Source organism: Mustela putorius, unplaced genomic scaffold (assembly GCF_011764305.1).
Source record: "Mustela putorius furo isolate JIRA1106 unplaced genomic scaffold, ASM1176430v1.1 tig00003898_pilon_pilon_pilon, whole genome shotgun sequence".
In the NCBI taxonomy this organism is placed as follows: Eukaryota; Metazoa; Chordata; class Mammalia; order Carnivora; family Mustelidae; genus Mustela; species Mustela putorius.
Genome location: NW_025422047.1, coordinates 36,742,814 through 36,762,729, shown reverse-complemented (window position 1 = coordinate 36,762,729; position 19,916 = coordinate 36,742,814).

Genomic DNA, 19,916 nt, shown 5'->3' with positions numbered 1-19,916 from the left:
GTTTTAATAGCTGTCATGTGCTTTAGATAAGTATAATTTTGTTTCACATTGTCTCTTTCAGTTCAAAATGACCTTAACTTGAAAATTGCCTATATACTACCACTATTTTCAGATGTAAGCAAAAATAATCTAATGAATTACATTGGTTGAATTTAAAACATATAAAAACAGAAACCGTCAAAAGGATCAAATTATATTTGGCCATAGGTTTGGTAGATTATGAACATAAACATTTTTTTTTAACAATGAAATAAAAAAGAATCAAGTGCTATTCAATTTTCCTCTAGCATTGTTTTAGAAAACTCCAGTACTTTAAGACCTAATTCATGACATCATAACAATGTTCTAAGCCACTGAATTGAAGGAGCTCAAACTTACTGATTCAATTAATAAAGAGAGCATATCATACTTATATCTACCTAAAAAAAAGTATATGAGTTGGATTAGGACCTCTACATGAAGAGCATTATACATCAATGAACAAAATAACAAGTCTATATGGGTAAATGTTTTGTGTGCACTATATATATAGACAAGCAAATTTTAGTTTTCCTGAAAAATATTGAAATTTAATACTAACATTTATTGGTTGGTTGTATAGATCCCATTGGTGAGTACAAAGAGGAACAATGCAGATACGCTGCCCTCGAGTGTTCAGTATCTATTGAAATAAATTAAATGGAATCTTCCTAAACACCCTTGAATCTCATTAAATCTTCACCAAGAAAATATGAAATATCAGGAAAAGGACGAAATAGGAGATAATCTCCAGGCATCTGGCTTAAATGACAATATGAATGATAAACTTATTAGCCAAAATATGGAAAATCAGTGGAAGCCAGGATAGAAAACATATTGAGGTCATTTTTTAACTTACTGATGGTTAGATGCCAGAAACATCCAAGTGGAGATATTTATCACCTGTAAGAGTGAAAAGCATTAACAAAGTAGCTAATACAGCATTTTAAAATATTCTTAATTGGTTATATTAATAAGTTCATATATGTAGAAATTTTTAATATTTATATGAGGGAAATCTGTAGACAATAGGAAACAATCTCATTAAAGAAAAAGGAATATATAATTACAGAGATTGTATGATCTTAATATTTAAAAATAATATATTTGTAATATTTATTTAATTCATTTTGAAAAAAGAAATAATCTTAGAATTTCTGTATATTTTTATGAAATACCTTTAGATACATGTGTTTTTTTCTTGGCTCTCTTATCAGCTGGGTAAATAGTGAATTAGAACAATTCTGACAAGCAGCTACATAATATATAATTTATGATAATTATGTGAAAGATTTCCCAGAAGTCTCCATATTCCTCTAATTTACACACACACACACACACACAAACACACACACACAAACATAGAGTGTTTTAGTTAATTCATATATACACACACAAGGCTTTATGATTAAATATATATATATACACACATGTGTATATATATATATATATAAAATATATTTTCAACATATACATACATGTGTGTCTATATCTTTATTTAACTACTCTGCTCTCTTTAAAAAAAATAAGAACACTGATGAATAGGGCTCAGCTATTTTTTTTTAATTTTATTTATTTATTTGTCAGAGAGAGAGCACAAATAGGCAGAGTGGCAGGCAGAGGCAGAGAGACAAGCAGGCTCCCTGCTAGATAAGGAGCCCGATGGGGAAGTCGATCCCAGGACTCTGGGATCATGACCTGAGCTGTAGGCAGCGGCTTAACTGACTAAGCCACCCAGGCGTCCCAAGGCTGAGCTATTTAAAATGAACAATTTACTAAGAATTTTTATTTGTATTAGGGCACCTGGGTGGCTCAGTTGGTTGGGCAGCAGACTCTAGATTTTGTCTCAGGTCATGATCTTGGGATCCTAGAATGGAGTCCTGTGAGCCTTGCATTGGGCTCTGCGATTGTTGGGGAGTCTACTTGAGGAATCTTTCTCTCCCTCTGCCTCTTCCCCCACTCATGAGCATGTCTGTTTATGCGTCTGTGTGTGTGTGTGTGTGAAAGAATTTTATTTGGGGGCGCCTGGGTCGCTCAGTGGGTTAAAGCCTCTGCCTTCGGCTCAGGTCATGATCCAGGATTCTGGGATCGAGCCCCGCATCGGGCTCTCTGCTGAGCAGGGAGCCTGCTTCCCTTCCTCTCCCTCTGCCTGCCTCTCTGCTTAATTGTGACCTCTGTCTGTAAAATAAATAAATAAAATCTTTTAAAAAAAAGGGAATTTTATTTGTATCAATTCTTTTAAAACACCTTTAATCAATAATTTTCATTATTAGTTATGTTTTGCTTCAACATAAATCTAGGTCATAGGGAAGTTTTATGGCTTATAAAGTATATTTCAAGCATAAAAGGGCATGAAAATAAGGGTCATTTTGATTGGGCAAAAATTTACCTTTATTTTGAACAAGGTGTCCATCTTTTATATTTTAAGATTTTATTTACTTGAGAGAGAGAGAGAGAAAGCACAAGGAGGGAGAGGGGATAAGGGAGAGGCAGAAGCAGGTTCCCCACTGAGCACAGAGTCTGAGGTATGGGCTTCATTCCAGGACCCTGAGATCATGACCTGAGCCAAAATCAAAAGCCAGCCACTAAGTGACTGAGCCACTTAGGTGCCCTGAAGAAGATGCTCCATCTGAATGAAGAAAAAGTGTCTCCATTCCTTTAATCAATTTGCCTAGGAGTATTTAGTTTCAAGTTTAAAATTACTTCTTTATGTTGTGTGTGTGTGTGTGTGTGTTTGTGCATAGAATGTGTATACACAGGTATATCTCTGTATGGATATTATGAAACAAATTAAGTGGCATTTACAACATAAGTTGAATGGGATAAACACACAGCGTATATACAAACACACACTCATACACTTTCTTAAATCATCTTATACACACTCACATTTATATTCTTATTTAGTTACGTTTGGTGCTTCCAAGTAGGTATCTCATTAGAATGTAATGTCCTTCTATCTGTTAGTGTCCTAAATTTGAAGCAAACAGAAGAAAAAAAAGTAGAAAGGGAGTACAATAAGAGGAAGGGGAGTTAGCATACTGGAATATTGGGAGGGCTGGAGAAACATGCTTGACACTAGGTTTCTAGAAATCATGCCTTAATCTATTTTGCATAATTGGCGCAAGATACCAACACCTTTGCCACTGTGAATGCAGCAGCCAGGAAGTGTCTATATTCCTGCCATGAACATAATCTTCAGCAGCTGCTGTTGCTGGAAGCAACAAAGCCACCACGCATCATGGATGCAATCTCGCAACCATTCATAGTTACAGAATTCTGTTTCCACCTTCCTTCAGCACCATTTTTTAAAGATTTTATTTATTTGAGAGAGAGACAGAGAGAAAGAAAAAGAGAGAGCATGAGCAGGGGGAGAAGGAAAAGCTGGCTCCCCGCTGATCAGGGAGCCCAATGATGTAGGGCTGGATCCCAGGACTCTGGGATCATGACTGAGCCAAAGGTAGATACTTAACTGACTGAGTCACCCAGGCGCCCTGTTTCAGCACTATTTTTGCCTTTTCATACCTACAGTCTCCATCACCTGCTAGTGCCCACACCGTAAAGAAGCATGAGGAAACAAATACTCTAATTTCTACCCTGGGGAGATAAGGTGGAAATGTTCCCAAACTATAGAAAGTGTTCAATAAGTACTGGACAATAAGGCAAATGAATGATACTGGTTTTCTCTGTAGATAATCACTGGGAGATGAGTACCTACCCATTGCAGGTTGGAAAGTTACTCAGCTCCCTGTTACGTGATAGCAAAATAGTTGGTCAAGGATCACTTGCTCTGTTCATGGGGGCGCAGACCATATACTCAGTGACACCACAATTTAGAGGAAGTAGTATAAAAACAACAAGAAACTGAGCAAAAATTTATGGTATTACTAGGCTTTTGATAATTTTGTGCAGCTGTCAGTAAAGTGAGAAGAGATGAATGAACTGAAATCAGAATTAACCTGACTTCCAGGGAAGATGGCAGGGAATAAAATCAGTTTTGTTAAGAGAGTCACTTTCTTCTTAACAGCCTGATATCAAACTTTTCGGAGAGTGCCCTAGCACAGAGCTTCTAGGTTGAAAAAAACCACACATCTCTGTACTTATTGATTCTATCAGAAGTTGAAAATGTCAAGCAGCAGCTTTAAAGTATATACAACTGGAACCCCACAATTTTTTTTTTTTTTTTAGATTTTATTTATTTGACAGACAGACATCACAAGTAGGCAGAGGGAGGAAGGGAAGCAGGCTCCCTGCTTCACAGAGAGCCCAACGAGGGGCTCGATCCCAGGACCCCGGGGACCATAACCTGAGCCAACGGCAGAGGCTTTAACCCACTCAGCCACCCAGGCGTCCCAAGGAATCCCACACATTTTAAAGTACCATCCACTAAGGTTGTTCTTCCAAATGAAATGATGGAAAGAAACCACAAAACTATTGTTTGTAGTGGAAAAATGGAATGGTGAGGTCAAGGCAGTAGCCAGTAAACTACAGGGTAACAGACAGGCAGAACACAGAGCCCAGGAAATGAAATATTATGATCTTCAGACTTAGATATTGTGTTGATGTATGATCCTGTGTTTAGAGACTGGAAGCTAATTGGTTATCTTTACAAGTTTTGAGGGAACTCTTGCCAATATAAAACCTGAAATATGGCCTACAACAACCTCTAATTACTCAATCCCTACAGCAATTTATAAGACCCCAAATTCCACTGTCTTAAAATTAGCTGTTAAATCTATTTAGCCTGCAAGAAAAACATCCTTCCCCATGGGCTCTGCTCAGAAGTGATAATGAGGTATAAAAAAGCATAGTAAGATTCTTCCAAAAACAAAACCAGGACTTTCATATTGACTAAAAGAGCAAGGTTTCCTCACAGATGAGTGATTACTTCAGGGTCTCCCCTTGGCTCCTTGGGGGAAAAAAAGTGCTTGTTTCCTCTTCTTTTGGAATCACTGTATACTATGTGAGTGAGTTGAAGACAAATTGCATTTCAGGTAGCAGGTTACCAGAGCATAAGAAATAACATCCTCATATGATGGAGAGATTCAGTTTTAAGCCAGGTACAGTAACTGAATGATAGAATCAAGGAGATGGTATGTTGTGTGTACAGGGGAAAAATTAATATAGTCAATGCATAGGTATAGGGGTTGACTTTGGCCTTCACTGTTTGTTGGTTGGGTAAACACCTAAACACAATTCCTCTACCAGCTGCCAACCAACAAAAGATGTCCATATAAGAGAGTTTAGGACAGTATGAAGCAGTTGGGAGTCCTTGGGAGAAGAGTCCACTTTTAATTTTTTATTTAAAATTTTTTATTTAAAAATTTTTAATGAAATACATTTCTTTCCATTTCTCCTGCATGGAATACAGTTATGAGTCTTAAGGTCCAGTTGCCATCTCAAATACATGAAATGAAAACTATGAACATCAAAGTTAACATGTTAAGAAAGGCATAGCGGAAAGAAATAATTTGATTTTAAATAAATAAAACTTTGTTACTCTCAGCCATTGATAGGTTGTTGTTGTTGTCTTTTAAGTTGTAGTCAAAGATTTTTTTTTTGTTTTATTTTGTTTCTTATTACTTACTTTTTATTTTTTTCATTTCATTTCATTTTATTTTTTTCATCATGATAAGTGTTTCTTTAATCTCCATCCCCTATCTCCCCCATCCCCTCTCCCACTTCCCTGGTAGCCATCATTTTGTTAAGAGTCTGTTTCTTGTTTTGTCTTATCCTCTCTCTTATTTTCCTTTGCTCTTTTGTTTTGTTGCTTGAATTCTACATATGAATGAGATCACAATGATATTTGTCTTTCTCGGACTTATTTCACCTCGGGTTACACTCTCTAGTTCTATCTATGTTGTTACAAATGGCAAGATTTCGTTCTTTTTTATAATAATATTCCATTGTATAAATATGCCACCTTTTCTTTATCTATTCATCTATGGATGGACACTTGGGCTGCTTCCATAGTTTGGCTATTGTTAAGTAATGCTGCAATAAACACAGGGATGTATATATATCTTTGAATTAATGTTTTTGTATTTCGGGGGTAAACACCCAGTAGTGCAATTCTCAGATCATAGGGTAGCTCTACTTTTAATTTTTTGAGGAAACTTCATACTGTTTCCCACAGTGGCTGTACCAGTTTTCATTCCCTCGAAGACATATTTAGTTTCCTCAGATAATATGTTAATTGACTACTTGTGGAATATGTAGATAAAATATAAGAATACTCAATAGGATTAGTGAAAACAGAAATCATCTCAATTAGCATAAAAATTATCACAAAGCAAAGCAAATTAGAGTGTTACAAATAGTTTGAAAATCAAGGATATCATCTACTCTGTTTTGAATTTATGCCCAAAGAAAATACACAAAATAATAGCTATAATTTCAATGGTTTTGAAATGGTAAGGTCTCTTAGAATCACCTGTACTTTCTTTTTAAATGGTTATTACACATATAGGGAAGCAAACGAACCCAGGAATAAACATTTTAGGAAGGACTACAGGTGATTTTAATGTGTATTGTTCATCGACCTCACTTTCTATTACTCCTGTGCTTTAAAGAGGAATAATATATTAGTTGAAGGACAATTTTGGGGTCAGACTATCTGAGCCTGAATCCTGGGAGTATTTCTTATGAGGTGTATTGTCAGGATTTAATCATAAAAATGTCTGTGCCTCGAATTATCATATATAAAATGCAACTACAGCTAGATCCTGTCCCATAAGACTGTTATAAAAATTAAATATAAGGAACACACAAGAGTCCCTGGCATAGAGTAAACATTATGTAAATATCAACTATAATTATAAAGCAGTCAGATCTATTATTAATTGAAGATAGATAAGAGTTGAGTAGGTAGATCTGGTTTATAGAAAGAAATTTGTGTTTTTAAGAGTCCAGGAAGAACTGTTCAGAGCACTAGACACAATAATTAGCCTAATTCGCAGTACTATAGGCTAGCTTTTGTGAATAATGAAAAATAGGGAAAATCTAGCAATTTTGATGTAAGCAACCTTGATGTAAAATTCAGAATACATGTTTAATTGTGATATTAAGGAGAGGACTTAATTTTAAATTGTTTGGAGTCTTAATGATTTCATGAGAAAGGATATTTTAAGTACTCACTATAGTGAAAATTTAAATGACCTAAAAGCAGAACAGTGCAAGGGCTCTTCAAGTGATCAGAATGGTGTCATTCATATTAAATTGTCTTGAGACCTTCAGGCTTGGAGCAAAAAATATATAGGTTAGAACAAAGAGGTAGGAGAGACCTAAAATTTCTTACTTGATGAATTTGGCTTTGCTCCTTTTTGACTTTGGCACAGGTTAAAGCCTGATCTTTCTTTCCTGGGTATTTTCATGGGTTATTTTGAGTCACTTTCTCATCCTTTTAAGATTGTCTGTGAGGACTTCACATCTGCAAGGTTTTTTACGCTTGTTAGTTTGTTTTGGTTTGGGGAGGACATTTTCATAAATCCTTTATCCTGACAGATCCCAGAACGCAGGTTTTCACAAACTCAAACCTTCTTACTCAGTAATAGCTCATTTTAGGTAACCTCTCACCATTGTGAGCAACAGTGATGTATCAAACAAGTAACAGAATGCAAAAAGAGATGAAATATAAGCATGATTTAGAGAAGAAGACACATATGGAAAAATATCAACAAAGATCAAATATGTATGTTTACTATTTTTGAAGGAAGAAAAAAGAAACAAAATATATTTATTATCTGTTAGAAAAACATCATACACACACACACACACACACACAGCCACCAGAACATCTGAAACTGAAAAGATACACTGTGGAAAAAATAAAAAAGTAACAAAGAAAGAGTTGAAAAGATTGAATTTAGCCTTGATGAAATTATTAAATTCAAAGAAAGGAAAAATCTTAAAATTTATCTAAAAATATAAGAGGTTATTCTCCAAAGAAATAAAGCTTGCTTCAGACTTCTCCCTTGAGATTAGATGCCCACAGACATTACAAGATCTAAGGAATGTTACAGGAAAGCCTATGAAACTTTTAATCTTTACTCAGGTTAGTGTTCAGCAGTAAAGGTAAAAAAAAAGGAGTTTGAAAAGTGAGAAAAAGAAAAAATAATTGAAGCCTTTCTGAAAATCTACTTGGATATTTCATTCTTCTCTGCTCACAAATGTGGAATCAATAGTATATTTAAAAACAGGAATAGTAAGCCTGAGCCGCATTAGGAAGGGATTCACATAATTTGTTCTTTCTGTCTTTTCCCTCCCCTCCTCCACCTCATCATCCCCTTCCCCCTCCTCTGCTCACTCTCACTCCTGCTCCTCCTTCTTCTCTCCACAAGTCTACATTTGCCTTCTAAGAGTGATTGAAGGTGGAAAAACAAGATATGGCACTTGAGGGAAGTGCTGAAAGGAAAGCCCCCGGGGAGCATAAGAAAATACAAAAATGCTCATGGTAAACCCTGAAGGAAATAGGGCAAAGAGCTAACATTTGACAGCACAGCCCAGTGGGCTGTGGGAGTTCTTTTTGTTTTCCCCTAACCTTGTCATGGGATGTTCCCGTTCTGTTTTGTTTGCCTCCTCTCCCTCTCTGCTTTCTCTTCCTCTGCTGTGTCCCTAAAGGCTAAGCCTCTTGCAGGTATCACCCAGATCCTCTCTCTTGCTGGCTTTGGTTGGATTAGGCAGGAGAGAAACACAAGCAGAGATCAAGCAGGATGTCTCTTTCCCACTTCCTGTTTCAGTGCCTCTTGTCATTATCTTCACTGCGGCCCTCAAGATCACAGCTCCAGACAAACAGTCCCCATTCCCCTCCTCCCCAACCTATCTAAGCTACAACTCTCACCTGGCACTCAAGATAAATGGTCTTCCCTTGACCCTTCAGCTGTGAAAGTAAGAGTTTCCTGTTGTTGCTGGTCTCTGGGTACATTAGCATCCCTTGTTTGTTCTTTAATCATTGTGTCTAAGTAGTCCCTTTATAAAAAAATTATTTCATTTGAGCTAAGATGAGATATCACCTTACACCAGTCAGACTGGCTAAAATTAACAACTCAAGAAACAACGGGTGTTGGTGAGGATGTGGAGAAAGGGGAACCCTCCTACACTGTTGGTGGGAATGCAAACCGGTGTGGCCACTCTGGAAAACAGTATGGAGGTTCCTCAAAAAGTTAAAAATAGAACTATCTTATGATCGAACAATCACAGTACTAGGTATTTATCCAAAGGACACAAAAATACTGATTCAAAGAGACACATGCACCCCGATGCTATAAGCAGCATTATCAACAATAACCAAATTAAGGAAAGAGCCCAAATGTCTATCAACAGCTGAATGAATAAGGAAGAGCCATCCAAAAGAATGAAGTCCTGCCACTTGCAGTGACATGGATAGAGTAGCATGCTAAGCAAAATAAGTCAGTCAGAGAAAGACAAATACTATATGATTTCACTCATAGGCAGAATTTAAGAAAAAAAAATGATCATAGGGTAAAAGATAGGAAACCATAAAACAGATCCTAACTATAGAGAACAAACCGATGATAAGCAGAGGGGAGGTAGGTAGGAAGATGGGTTAAAGTTGATAAGAATTAAGGAGGGCACTTGTGATGAGCAACGGATGTTGTACATAAGCACTGAATCACTAAATTCTACACCTGAAACTAATATTACACTGTATGTTAACTAATTGCAATTTAAATAACAACTTTCAAAAAATCAGTTCATTTGAACCAATGGGGTTAAATTATTTTTCTTGCCAGGACACCTGACTGACATATTGTTATTTGTGACTGGTGACATTTCTTAACAAAATTAATTAATTAGAATATTTAATAGACCACACTGAAGACCTAGCTGACTGTTGTTCATGAATCTGTAGTGATTTCGTATTGCATACATGATTTCAGAGTGGTTTCTCTCATTAATACAATATGTAAATGTTCTAAACTGGAAATCCATAGGGAAATTAGCTAATTTCTACTTAAGAGCTCAAATAGTTCTACTGTTTAATTTTTACCAAAATAAATATACAGTACTATTGTCTTGTATTCTGGAATCAGGAGATCCAAATGCAACAAAGTATCAGTGACTGGTATTATTTACTAGCAGAAACTAGGAAGAAATATTTAATATTTAAAACTAGAAAGAAATTTCACTGGAAAAAATGACAAGCAATTTTTATTAGGTTATTAAAATTTCACAGGCATAAAGGATTATCCCCATTGGGAAACACTCAGGTCCAATTTTAAGTTCAATGAAATCTTTATGGGCCCCTGTCCATCAATAACATTATGTAGAATAAATCAGTTTAAACAACATTTAAGGGCAGACTCAGAAAAGATACAAAAGCACCTGGGGGTGCATCAGAACTGTTAATATAGCAAGTGAAGAGATGATTAAAAGGAGCTGCCACCGCTGTTGCTACAGTGGGAATTTATGGGATATTTGGTGCATAATCTCTGCAGGAGAGTTTCAGCAAAATGGGTACCTCTTTCCCCACTGTTGACTAAATCCTTGTGCTGGCATCAACAGAAAAAAATCTAATTCTCAAACTCTGCACTACTATTTTTCTTCTGTCACTCCTCTCCAATCAAAGAAAAAAAGTTAGATAAAAGAGATATAAATAGGGAGGGAGACAAATCATAAGTGACTCTTAATCTCACAAAACAAACTGAGGGTTGCTGGGGGGAGGGGGGTTGGGAGAAGGGGGCAGGATTATGGACATTGGGGAGGGTGTGTGCTTTGGTGAGTGCTGTGAAGTGTGTAAACCTGGTGATTCACAGACCTGTACCTCTGGGGATAAAAATATATGTTTATAAAAAATAAAAAATTTAAAAATAAATAAATAAATAAATATTGAATTAAGAAAACCAAGTAATAAAAAAAAAGAGAGATATAAATTAGCCTAGTTTTGATGCATCTATTTTGAGCTATACCATTTTCAATTGTTTTTTTATTTCTTATTCCATTTCACGAAAGAATCAGTATGTTCCTCGTTCATAATTTTTATAATTTGGAATTTCTTCTGATTTCAGGTGAAATCCAATAAAAAGTGTGCAGTAAGTTTTTTAAATTGTCAAGACGGATCAAGAATTTTTTTATATTTCTTCAGAAATAGCTCTGAAAAAAGGTTTTAAATAGTATTAAAGTACAATTTGGGTTAAGAATTTTTTTTAAAGATTTTATTTATTTATTTGAGAGAGAAAGAGAAAAAGAGAGAGCAGAAGGAGGAGGGAGAGGGAGGGGGAAAGAATCTCAAGCAGACTCTGCACTGAGCTTGGAGATAAATGTGGGGCTTAGTCTCAGGACCCTGAGATCATGACCAGAGCCAAAACCAAGAGTTGGGCACTCAAAGCCACCCATGCACCCTTAATTATGATTTTTTTAAACTGACATTTCATTTTCCCTAGTATTCCAAACCAATTGGAATTAACATTATACTAAACTTATAATTATTTTTTAAACAAATCAGTTTATTGAAGAAAAAATGGTTTACATAAGGGCCAACCATTTCAATACATGCAACTCACTAATGAAAAATATGGTTTATATCTTACGCTAAAGCTGATTTGCAATTACACCAACATATATTCTAGAACAGAAATTTCATTAATGCCTTGCTAAACAATTTCTACATAGAATTTCATGTCTGTAGTGTGTGTTATTCTAATGAGAATTGACATAAAGCTCAGGAAATCGCATTTTAGCATTCATCTTGGTTATTGTCCCACCACAGTCTGATTTACTTTGTAATTATTCTTTAACTGAGATGAATACATGATGAAACTATCAGGGAATTACTAAATACCCAAAGGTATTTTTTTTTTTTTAAAGAAATTGTGGTATGGAAACAACAAAGCTGAAATTCAAAGGACTTTTATTTATTCTGGTAAACCCTCTCCTTTTTGATGAAACATGCTTTGGAATAGAATTATAACTATGATGTGAGGAAAAATTTACTATAAATAAGCTTGCAAATGTATGTATCTTTGTGGAAACAATAGAGTTTATTGTAGAGATCTAAAACCTGATTGCAGAGAAAGCCAGTACTTTATATAGGTATATGGGTTTGATATGACATATTATTTCTAAACTAGTCATACTTAAAATTGGATATTCATTATTGGCAAGATAGGCTAGAATAATATTAAAAATATTAGCTCAAACAGCAGACATTATTTGACTGCTATTGTGATTTAAATATTCCAAAGGTAATTTCAATATATGTGAAATATAAAGCGCATATGGATATTTCTACTAAACAATGATACTTATTTTCCTTATTAACTCTTTCATATGTCAGCTTCAAATGAAATAATAGCTTGGTAATGGCTTAGACTATTTTATTTTTCAAATGTTATATATACAATTGTCTTATTCAATTCTTTAGAAGTGATAATTTTGATTGTTTAAATTATGTGAAAACCACATCAGAAATACCAACTTTAACAGAATCATCAGTCCCACTGAAAATAATTGAAATCTTTAAAAGCTATTAAAAAGAAAACCACAGGCCACAAATAAGGTCATTTATCTTAGGACCCCACATCAGTGAACCAAAATTCAGTACCTAGCCTAATAATAGCTCTAACCCCCATCCCAATGTAACCTTTAATGAGTCAACACGGAATTTCCTGATCAGTATTGAGAAATTTATTGACAGACTGTTTTTCTTCCCCTTAGGAAGGGGTCTTTGCCTCAAATAGGGCATTCCTTGCTAATAATAACCCCCTCCCCCACCCCCACACACACTGCCTTTAAAAACCTTTCCTTTCCATGAGAGACTATGGACTCTGAAAAACAATCTGAGGGTTTTGAAGGGGCGGGGGGTGGGAGGTTGGGGTACCAGGTGGTGGGTATTATAGAGGGCACGGATTGCATGGAGCACTGGGTGTGGTGCAAAAATAATGCATACTGTTATGCTGAAAGTAAAAAATAAATAAAAAATAAATAAATAAATAAATAAATAAATAAAACTAAAAAAAAAAAAAAACAACAACAACAAAAAAAACCCCTTTCCTTTCCTACAGATGCAGCTCCTTCCTATTTACTAGATGGGATGTATCCTGACTCACAAATTATTTGGGAAAGCCAATTTGATCTTTTAATTTACTCAGTTCAATTTCTGTTTAATAAAACAAAGATTGGAAAATAAAGTCACACTGCTTTAATAACACAAAACCAGTATGAAAATAAAATTTTTAAAAGAATAATGAGTTTTAAATTGTTTTTCTATATTATTTAAATCTAATTCCTTTGTCTACTTAAACACATTTTATCTTTTTTATGCTCAGGACACCAACGTATACAAATAACAAATGAACACTGGGCATGTGAACGTTTTTTAAAATTGTTCACAAAATCCTTCCAGAACCATAATGATATAAAAGCCACAATCCCTTTTGGGATGTGGTGTTTTAGAATACATTATATACAGGTGAAGAAAGACAGCTGATTTTTATATTAAAAAATCAGTTGCATTTTGGAAGAACTAACTCAATTTTTTTTCCTCTTTGAAATTTGTTCTTTAATTGACTTCTCTGACTTCCTCCCTCGAATACTGTCTTTAAAAGCAAGTGACCACTCTTATAAATGAGTATAATATCTCATACACTGTTTTTTTCTTTCCTAAAGTATGCAGTAGATGGGAGAGAGCAGTGTCAACATCAACTGAGACTTGCTAAAAATGCAAATTTTCAGGCCCCTTGTCGGACAACTGAATCAGGATTTCTAAGGAGAGGGCCCAGAAGTCTGTGTTTTAACATCTCCAGGTGACTAAGAAGCACCGTCCCAACTATGCTTAAGCCAAGTCAAGAGTTTCAATTTAGCAGTACTGCCAAGAGTGACTAATTTATGCACTCTTAAAAATTCTTTTCCAAAGAAAGATGAGAGGCATTGGATACCTTTTTAAAAGGAGTGACTCAGCCATTGTGATTATTGTCATATCCACTATGTATACAGAGGGCCTCGATACAGAACTTTACAGTTTATCTCAGCCTTATCAATAATACTCTGATAAAAGCTTCAACCAAAAACTATTTTAACTTGATTTCCTACCTTTCCTATTATTAACTCACATGACAGCTGAAATATAATATTAAGTATAATTCAGAATTTTATTACACTTCATAAAGGTGCTTATGTTCCATATATCTAGTTAGCACTTCCATAGTAGTTGACTTATACACACATACTATATTTGATATACATCCCCTCTGAAATTCCACTGTCAGGAAATAATTATGTAAAATTAATAGACAATATAGTTAATATATTCGGGACCTACTTAATCAAAATTGAACTTTACTAGTTATGAGAGAAAAAAATTTATGGGTGGAGTGATAAAATTTGAATGAATACCATTCATAAGGGTTCGTTCAGCTAATTCATAGAAAACCCACCTTTGGAAATTTATTCTCAATGAAAAATAACATAAAATATCTATAGATTTGTAATACAGGTGGAGATGACATTTATATTACAGTCATCAAGTGGAGTATAACTTTCAGAGGTTCAGGTTCCAATGTTTATGAAGAAAGCTAGGTATTTAATTCTTACATTTTTACTAATATAATTACAAAAGCCTACAGACTTTATCAAACTTGTTTGTAGGCATCAATACTCCAAGAGCATAAAGTTAATCCCACACACTTGAGAAATAATACTATCTGGATTCAGGTCCAAAGGCTCATAACAACATTAAATTGAAATGGATAGAATGAGAGATTATAATAGTATTGATTAGTCAGTTACATATGTGCTTAAAAAACAGTGTCACTCTTTACTTCTGTGGTCTTCCTCCCCTCAAATGCATAACCCAATCTGACCATAAGAAAAACCCAAGCCAACTCTTATATAGGCACATTTTACAAATATCTAGCCAATACTCATCAAAACTCTAAAAGTTATTCAAACAAGAAAAGTCAGAGAAACGGTCATGGCCAACTGTCAGAAGCAGATATTTGGTAAGTAGATATAATATGGGAAAATTCTATTTCAGAAATGGAGGAGATTAAATTAAAGAAATCCAAATATAATATGCAGTTTGGTTAATAATAATATACTGTTAGGGTCAATTTAATGTTAAAACCTGTTTAACTATTAGGGCCTGCTTAGCCAGAGCAACTCCATATTGCCTAGGTAGCCATATTGTTGTTTACATCCACGGACTTCATTCCGGGAATAAACACTCCAATAGTTCCTGGTATGGTTCCAGGTATCGATTCCAGGAGTAAACGCCTTAACAATAGAAGCCAGGTACCTTGGGTCTACGGTTATGCCCATAAAACCAGCCTGTGAGATCGGGAGGGGGTCGCTCTCTTTGGAGGTGGCCCTGCCTGGTCAGTCTGACTTCTAATGCTTGGTATAGAATAAAGCTTCATATAACTTTCACTTTGTCTCAGTCTCGTTCCCCTGGCCGGTCAGTCTAAATTCTAATGCATAGAATAAGGCTTTGCATAACTTTCACTTTGTCTCAGTCTTGTTCCTTTGATAATGGACCCCAACATATACCAATATTGGTTTAGTAAATATAAGTAATGTGCTATATTGGGGCAACTGGGTGGCTCAGTGGGTTAAGCCTCTGCCTTCGGCTCAGGTCATGATCTCAAGATCTGGGATCGAGCCCTAATTGGGCCCTCTGCTCAGCGGGAAGCCTGCTTCCCCCCACTTCTCTCTGCCTGACTCTCTGCCTACTTGTGATCTCTGTCAAACACATAAATAAAATCTTTAAAAAAAAAAAAGATATGTGCTATATTAATAATACGGCAGAGTGGGTGTGTGGTGTATGGGAACTCTTTCAACTACTCAGTTATTTTTTCTAAAACTAAAACTAGTATTATATAAAAGTTTATTTTAAAATAGAGCGGCATTATGAAATATTATGTTTGGTATAAAATAGTAAATGTTAAATACTAAATTCTGAGTATAAGACAAGTTTCCTCTTTGCAAAACGTTTGGGAGTTATAAGGCAGTTCCTTTTTTCTTACCTCCATTTTGATCATTTTACAGACTACTGTAGGGCACTTACTTTGATGAGACAATCAATTAAAAACAAACCTAAAATACCCTAGCACATAATTTTGTTTTATTTAACTTTGTGGCATTTTCTTCTGTTTTTTGTTTTTGTTTTTGTTTTTGTTTTTTTAACTTATTATAAGGAACAGAATGTCGGAGCGCCTGGGTGGCTCAGTGGGTTAAGCCTCTGCATTCGGCTCAGGTCATGATCTCAGGGTCCTGGGATCAAGCCCCACATTGGGCTCTCTGCTCAGCAGGGGGCCTGCTTCCCCACCCCACGCCTGCCTCTCTGTCTACTTGTGATCTCTCTCTCTCTGCCAAATAAATAAATAAAATCTTTAAAAAAAAAAAAAAAGTAACAGAATGTCAAGAACAAAGGAAGTGGTAAAGAATTGCGAAAGGTCATGTCATATATCAACGTAACCAAGCAAATAATAGAGTTTAATAGTTGATAATCTATATTCTATCTGTATTACTTTTGCTCACTGATAAATTAATTTTCATTTTACAGTTGATTCACAACTCCTGAAGTGATTCAACCCTTAGCTATAGTGCTTCTAGCACCAATAAACTAGTTTGGGAAGGGGAAAGTCATTTTTATTTTAAAGGGAATGAAATATATTTGCAAACACAGATGTACTATGTAGATATTAAGGGTTGAGGGAACCATATATGTGTGTGTTTAAATTTAATGAATCCATAGTCTTGTTATTTGTTCAGTAAGGCATGTCAAGGAACACATAATTATACAGATATATTTCTGAAAGTTGTATTTTGTAGTCAGAACTTTGAAATCAACACATTTCTAAAATTGCAATTTTCCTATACATTTTCACTGTTTTTGTTTTCTTTTTGAGGGAAGTCCCATTTTGTTGTTTTACATCTTTGAAATTCTGAGCAGAAACGCCAGCATAATGAAAAGAAGGAAATCATACAGGAAAAAGTTTATGGCTGCTGGCATTGTTGAAGTGTTCCATTATAACTAGCCTGCAAATTTCTACTGCTAAATTTATGGATGCTTTCTCATACTAGAATGAAATTATTGAAAACTATTCAGCTGCTAGCAAGCTGTAAAGGAAAGACAAAGGATCAAGAGTCACAATACCTGGATTCTATTCCAAATTTTACAACCTCAGTTACTGGACTTCTCTGGACATTCATAAACTGACATGTAAAATAAAATGGCAGGGAAAGCAATCTCTAAATAACAAACATTATTTTCAGCTTAAAGAGCATTGCATGAAAATATGTTAACATCAGGGACAAAAGACATCCCATGAATTTCCCAAACAGAAAAACACTTTTCATAATTTAGCTCACCTAATAAATAAAAGAAGTACAACGAGTGTTTCATTCTGAGGGCCTTGCCTTTGGGCTTTGGAAGAACTTATCTAATTACAGACAAGATAGCATCTGTCGCACAGATTTGAAAATATGCTGAGGCTGATCTCGACTCATTCCAAGTAAAACTGATTTTAAATGGAAAAAAAAAATTGAAAGGAAAAGGAAATGAATTGATCTCAGATATAGTAGCCAGCCTCCAAGATGGTCCCCAGGGATTTTCACATCATGGAATCCACCCCTTTATCCACTCCCCTTTCACATTAAGTAGGGCTGTATAATCAATAGTATATTGCAGAAGTGATGCTGCATGACTTCTGAGCAAGGTTGTAAAAGATATTATGGCCTCTGCCTTGCTTTGTCTCACGAATCACTTACCCAGCAGCCACATCATTATGGCATTCAAGCAGCCCTCTGGAAAGGAACTCAGACCTCTCAATAAGAATCCCTTAGAAGTAGATCTTCCAGCCACAGTCAAGCTTTTAGATTACTGTAATCTTGGCAGCCATCTTGATGTAACTTCATGGGAGACCTAAGGCCAGAACCATCCAACCAAACCATTTCAGAATTCTTTGCTCACAGAGACTATAAAATAATAAACATTTATTGTTATTTATGCTGCTATGTTTCCCACAGAAACTTAGAAACTTTAAAATGATGAATATCTAATGTTTTATGCTACTATGTTTTGGATAATTTGTTTCACAGCAATGGATAACTAATACATCAGTTATAGGTATTACCAAGTTTGCATTTCCTCAAACATTCTAGGAAGCATGTAAGGACTCTAAGGGGAAACAGAATTAACACAGCCTCTTTGATTACTTCAGTCTGTATAAAGTGAAATTAGGATAATGTAAGCCTGAATTATTTGAATTTTGCAAAATGAAATTTTGGGACAATAAATATCTATCCATTTACTTCAATTTTTTACTTATTTTATACTCTCTGTATATAACTGCTCATTTAATTACTTTGTTATCTGTGGCTATTATCTCAATATATTAAATACTATCATCTTAGTCTTAGTGCTTCAGCAAACAATATTTCTCATTGGGATTTAACCACTATGGGCCCAAGGACATATTCCCTCTGGTTCACTGCTTTATCTCAAACAACAAGCTCAGTATCAGGCATATATATTTACAGTTAATAAATATTTATTAAACAAATAAATGATTGGAAAGTGAAATAATCATATTGTTATTAAAAAGAGGAAAGTTTTAATAAATAAAACCTTCAGAATATTTTCTCTAGATGCTTCTGATTCCAGAGAAAGAATGAGAAAAAAGAGTTTTAAAACTTAAATAATGGGGACACCTGGGTGGTTCAGTTGGTTAAGTCTCTGTCTTTGTCTCCCAGGTTCCTGGGATCAAGCCCCACACTTTGGGCTCCTTGATCAGCGGGGAGCTTGCTTCTCTCTCTGCCTGTAACTCCCCCTGCTTGTGCTCTCTCTCTGACAAATAAATAAATAAAACCTAAAAAAAAAAAAAAAAAGACTTAAATGATGGATATGTAATAAATAGAGGTACTTTATTTGAAGATAATTCATTAGCTTCTGATACCTAAGCCTCCATTTGCTTCCACTACAAATGGGGAAAATACTGATACTCTGATTTTCTAATACCACATATAACTCATAGGCGGAATTGCTCTATAGATAAAGGTAGCCAACTGAGCAAGAAAATTGGTAGTGATTTTATGATATATAAGGAAAGGTTCAGTTAAATTTATACCTTAGCTACATACTTCGGTTCAAGGAGAGTCCAAAGTACATACACAAGACGAAAGTTGCGAGTTTCTCCTGCTTGTTTCTTTTTCTTAAATTAGCCTCTTCTGGTGTTTCCAGAGTTTTTAATCCTTCCTTATTTTTAATTTGTAACTGAATAATATTTTGGTGATTTTAAAGAAATTGTTATATTACTGATAAACTGTTTAATCCAGTTTACTTACACATCTCTTACATCAAGGTCTTCACAGCTCAGATTTCTCAAGAGTCTGTGGGAACACAATTAAGAAAAAAATAGGTAGAAACACTCAGGTACAAATGTATAATTTCCATTTTGTTGAGACAACGATAAATACAACTTTGCATAAAGTAAAATCCAATGTCTCACTCACCCAGTTATAACAGAAAATAAGTACATAAAAAACATACCCATAAAAATTACCTAAATAACTTTTTACATTAAAACACCTTTTAAAATACAGTGTGCACTTCTTGCCGCATTAAAACAATTCTAAGAAACGATATAATCTAATTTTCAATGAACGACTCAATATAAGGGATTCTTATAACATTATTTCTTACATTTTATTAAGATAATACCATAGATGTCTTCTTAAATAGGTATTTTGTGTTAAGGTAATAACTCTCGAAAGATTCCTTAACCAAAAAACCCACAGACTTCTGGGAGTTTTGTTTGTTTGGATGTTCTCATTGTGGTCACTTCTATTCTCCATCATAATTTAACCTCTAACAAGCCTGTTTTCACCGCTCCCGTTTTTCTTTCTCTTTTGAGTGTTCTGAGTATTGTGCATAATTTCTG